The sequence below is a fragment of the Peromyscus eremicus genome, chromosome 20, assembly GCF_949786415.1.
Source record: "Peromyscus eremicus chromosome 20, PerEre_H2_v1, whole genome shotgun sequence".
In the NCBI taxonomy this organism is placed as follows: Eukaryota; Metazoa; Chordata; class Mammalia; order Rodentia; family Cricetidae; genus Peromyscus; species Peromyscus eremicus.
Window position 1 is genome coordinate 24,331,736 of NC_081436.1, and position 5,712 is coordinate 24,337,447.

Consider the following 5,712-nt stretch of genomic DNA (forward strand, 5'->3'; position numbering starts at 1 on the left):
GTCACCGCACCTTCCTGCCCGCCCCGCCCAGACCCTGTGGGAGGAAGCCAGCCCTGGCCACAGGGGTCTGTGCGCAGGCTCCTAACACAGCACACACTTCCTAGAGACAGTTGTGTTTCTCCAGCTAGCCAAGACCCTGGCATCTGAGTACTCGGAAGGCGGGGAAGTGGAAAAAAGACAGACCTGGGGTGGGAGCTGGTAAAGAAACACACACACACACACACACACACACACACACACACACACACACACACACACAGTGCTGAGGATAGACCTTCTCTGGGAGTGTGTGTGTTTTTACCCAGCCACCACCCTATATACAAGCCAAAGGATTTCCTGCTTCCAGGGTCATCCCTGAACTCTTAATCAATTCTTACCTGAGAAAAGACAAATTCATTCAGTGATGGGCAGGGCTTCCTCCCTTCAAAGAAATGTGCACCCTCGCCCTCCCTCCCCCGGCCCCATCTCATGAAGTATCTAATTTCCCTTTCTCCCCAGGCTGCTGGGAAACTCACCATCAAATCTGTTCAATTATTCCGTGTGACTTTGGGGCCAGATTCAGTGGTGTGACTCTGTCAGCTCCTCCACTCAGGACTCATGTGACTCTGGGCTAGTTGTGCATCGGCACTGAGTCTCACTTTGCTTGCCTGTGAAGGGAGTGGCCACACTCCATCTTGGGAATGTAGAAAGGGCAGCGTGAGATTCCTGGAACATAGTAGGTGCTCAAGAAATGCTTTTCTCTCTGGCTTTAGCTTTTTTTTTTTTTTTCCCATTGTTGGTTGAAAGCCACAACACCGTTGCTTAGATCTTTTCTGGTGTGTTGGTTTAAATCCCACAGAGGAAGCAGGGTGGCACAAAGAAACTTCCATCAGATGAACGCTTACTCCTTGGAATTCAGGCCACAATTTGGCTTACTGATCTGAGGGCCAGGTCACCTTTGTGTCCTAGTAGCTCTTAAAATGTGAGGAGAATGGGAGTATTTAAGTGAGGGTGAATGAATGAATGAATGAATGAATGAATGAATAACGAACGAACTGAGGGGAGGTGGTGCGGAAGATACAGAGCCCACATGCAGTTCCCTCCTCCAGTGATGCAGACATTTCTGGTGGCATAGACCTGTCATCCTGGCTTCTTGGGAGACTGAGGCAGAGGACTGAAAATTCAAGGCCAATCCAGGCAGCTTAGTGGAAAACCTATCTTTAAAGGAGAAGCAAAAAGAGGGTTGGGGACATAGCTCATGGGTGGCGAGTTTTTTTTAGCATATCCAAGGCCCTGCACTAAATAATAAATAAATAAATAAATAAATAAATAAAAATTTTAAAAATGAAAGGAGGTAGGGAGGTGGGGTCTGCTCTTCTGGAGTCTGAGCTCTTAACCCACAGAACCTAGCAGAGGGGATGGTACAGTCCCGTGGATCAACAGCAGGGGGTGCCCTGGGGGCCTGGACTCAACTGGCCTGTGGAGTAGAGCAGGCTGGGCTCTGCAGCACTCTGGTTTCCCAGATGCCCTGTGTCTTCCATACCTGCCACTTCCAAATTTGGCCACAGGACTTTGCGGGATTAGGACCATAGATAGCAGGAAGCTGGGAGCTGAGAGCTGGGGGGTGGGGTGACTCAGGAGCTGCAGGAGGAGCAGAGGTCAGGGGTCAAAGGTCCCACTGCTGTGTCTAAGTTAACTCTTAGGAATTGCCCCTGCCCCTGAGACTCCTCCCAGCATCACTGGCCATTAGCTAATGTGGGACACATCAGAAGGTTTGTCGATAGGGCAATGCAGACCAGTTACATTGTGTAGGAGGAGTCAGTGCCTGACATTAAAGGGACTGTGGCTAGGGTGATAATATCAGGATGCCTACTGTTAACTGTCAACTTGACAGAGTCCAGAGCTACATGGGAGACAGGTCTCCGGACATACCTGCGGGGGGTCACCTTGATTTTGTTCATTGAGGTGGGAAGACCTGCCCACTGTGGGTGGCACCACTCCCTGGCTGGGATCCTGGGGATCCTGTGTAAAAACAGAGAAAGGGAGATGAGGGACAGCATGTGTTCATATTCCTCGGCTTCCTGGTTGTGGGTGGGATTTGACTGGCTGTTTCAAACTCCTGCTGCCTCGATTTCCCTGTCATGGTGGACTGGACCGTGGAGCTGTGAGCGGAACGGACCCTTTCTCTTGGGCTGCTTTGGTCAGAGTGCTTTGTCACAGCAACAGGAAAACAAACCAACCCTAGGACAGAGTCTAAGACATTGATGGTGGTGAACTACAACTCAGCCATCTCCCGGCCCTGATACCAAACCCGGCCTCAAGGGGGAAGTGATTGGCTCAATCTTAGAGGGTCAGGGCTGGGTTTGGACGGGGGACTATCGGTACCAGAGCTGAAGAGCTGAGCACTGAGGCCCACACCTGGAATCCTAACACTTAGGGGGTAAACGCAGGAGGATTAGGAGTTCAGAGTCATTCTTGGCTATACCGGTGAGTTTGAGGGCAGCTTGGGCTGTCCTGTCTCAAGAAAAGAAAAAGAAAAAAAAAAAAAAGGAGGGAGTGGTCGGAAAGAAGCCACAGCTATCCCATTGCTATTGCGTGTCACCAGGGTATTTCTCACAGAGAGGATTTGGAGGAGGAAGTGGCTTTAATGGGCAGACAGAGGACCATCATGGGGCCAGGATGTTGGGAGCTGAGGTCCTGAAGCTCCCATTTCATGGACCCAGAGAGTGAGGTTTAGGGACCTTCTTGTTGACATTCACCTACCAACTGCTGTTCTCCGTGGAGCCACCTGTCCAGACACGGGGTCTAGTCAGTGACACTTGTCAGCTGGAGTCTCAGGCCACAGTGGGAAACCCTATGGTAGAGCCTTCAGAATAGTGGTTCTTACATGTGTGCCCGCTCCTGCTGCCCCCATGGCCTTTGTGGATTCACACTTCAGTGTCTGTTGTACCCCCTGAATCTTGGGAAAGCTAGGGCTGCCTAGCCGCCCATCCTGGGTTCAGGGCCTTGCTTTGGGCCACCACCCTGCCTCAGGGCAGTGTTGGACTTCTAAGACCTCTGCTTCAAAATCAACTGCACACACTGGGTCTGCAGGCTCTGAGGACAGTGTTGTGTTAGGATGTGCCCAGGACTTTTCTTTCCTTCAGACATGTTAGGCCCAGAGATGAAGGAACCATGGCCTGTGAACAACTAGGTATGTGAGGAGACATCTCAGTCAGTAAAGAGCTTTTGACACAAGCATAAGGACCCAAGTTCAATCCCATGTGTTTGTGTTACTTCTTTATTGCTGGGAGAAAAGACTAAGGTAACTTAGAAAGTATCTATTGGGCTTAGGGTTCCAGTTCATCCCCATCGTGGTGAAGAATATGGCGGCAGGCAGGCAGGTGTGGCTCTGGAGCGGCAGGGAGCTCACATCTTCATCCCCAAATATCAAAGGTGAGAGAGAAAAAGAGAGAGCAAGACAGAGAGACTGGGAATGGTACCAGTTTTCCACCCACTGGAGACTAAATATTCAAACATATGTGCCTATGGGGCCGTTCTTGCCAATCCATCGCACCATGTGAAAGCTAGGCATGGTGATGCACATCTGTGACTCCAGCACTGGGCAGTGGAGACAGAGCTCATGAGCCAGCCTAGCTGAATCAGTGAGTGTGGGGTTTAGTGAGAGAGAGAGAGAGAGAGAGAGAGAGAGAGAGAGAGAGAGAGAGAGAGAGAGAGAGACTGCCTCAAAAAAAAATAAGGTAGAGAGAGACTGAGGAAAATACCTCTGGCCTTCACTTGCTGAGCAGCCTGGGAGCCCAAGGAGGGTACAGTAGCAGCAAGGAACCAGCATCGTGTTCCCAACACTTGCTTTTGGGAGGAACGAAGCTCAGGTTGTCTGTGGAGGGTCGAGAATGTGGTGGCTGGTGGGGAGGGACAACTAGGGTGGCAGCTGCAGCTCATGGGACCCTGAGGACTTCCCATGCTCCAGCCTCAGTGTCCCCGCTTCTGAGCCATGGTGACTGCCTCCAGGCCCAGCATACCTCTCTCTAAAATGGGACACAGCAGTATCTCATTGAAGCTTGGGGGTGGGGGAGTGGTGGGAACACGATGCTGGCTCCTTGCCGCCACTGTCCCCTCCTTGGGCTCCCAGGCTGCTCCAGCCTGGGCATAGGTAGGGTCTTGCTTGCCTTTGCTGGGATTTAGGAAGGTTGGTCAGGGCAGAGGACTCTCCACAGCTGCAGCTGGATCCCATGGGGACCCTGTGAGGTGGTCTGGGGCCCCTTCACCCATATGCTGGGATGCTTGGGACTCAAGCGACAAAATGTCCTCCTGTCCCCGTGGAGGTGCCAACACACACTCTGGGCTGTAGCCTTCAGCAATGAAATTACTGGAAGACATGAGGAAGCCGCGTCTGTGCTGTGCTAGAGGTATGACATCACCCGGAACCGCACACACCAGGACTCTCTTCAGAGTAGTGGGCTGTCTGGAAGATGGGCTTCACCAAGGCTCTGGCATGCTTCTCCTTTTGCAGCGAGGAGAACTGAGGCCCTTGCTCTGTTTCCCTTTTTGCCTCAGCTGCCAGGAAGCTCAGGCAAATCTGAAGGTCAGCTGCAGCACCCCCCACAGTGTGGCATAGCTCCCTCCAAGTTTCCTGTGGCTGGTTTCTGTGGATGTAGGCAGTGTGGTCCTAGGGAGGCAGATTCTCGGTTTCAAAAGGAAGGAAAGAGGAAGAAAAATTGGCTAGATGAAGTATGGCGGTGACAGCAAAGGAAGCCAGACCTAAATTCCAGGCATCGACATGCTGTGTATTCTTGGGCCCTGTGATCACCCAACACATATCTATGAAGTCGGGGTGTGTGGGGGGAAATCCCATTTACTCAATGGCCCCAGAAGATGGGAACAAAAGAGGCTGCCCCCAGAAACAAAGAGCATCTAAGAGGGCCTGGGTCTGCAGGAGGTTCTCTTGGGGAGAAGGGGGTGCCGGAGACCTTGGGCAGCAAGTCTGAGCGGGTCATTATTATTCAGGGCCGGTATCTTTTTTGTCCTTAATCTGGAGTGTCCTTGGGATGCAATCAACTCTCAGCTCCTAGGCCAGTCCCCTAGAACTCTCCAGACCCACACACCATCCCTCTGCAATGCGCGTCATCTACTCTTAATTAAAGAACAAGATTAGGGAGCCCTTGGGCCACACTTCAATGTCATCTGGAGACCATCGGATGAACCGGGCTGTGAGAGGCGACAGGGACAGATGACTGGCAGAGAGGCTTGGGGCAGAGCTCATTGGCTGCTTACCCTGGAATCAGCAGTTCCAGCGCTTAGTGTCTTTGGCCGTTCAGATAATTTCTCCTCAGAATTGACGACACAGGGTGGAGAGAAAATGAGAAGACGAAGATTCACCACACAAGGGCGGTGTGTGCAGAATGCATTGGCCACGCAGTCTGAGCAGCGGCTCAGTGCTTAAGAGCACCCAGAGGACCCGAGTTTGATTCCCAAACCCACGTGGCAGCTAACAACCCTCTGAAAGTTTGGGGGACGCGATGCCCCCTTCTGGCCTCTGCAGGCACCGCATACATATTTCCATATTCGCACAAACACATACACACAAATAAACATAAACCTTAAACAAAAATAAAACTGAGTGGCCCAGGACACAATTTGATTGCCATTACTGCCACGCCACCTCCGAGGGCCACTGCCACCTTCCCAGCCGTGGCAGCCCTTTGGCTCCTAGCCTTGGCCCCTCCAATCCTA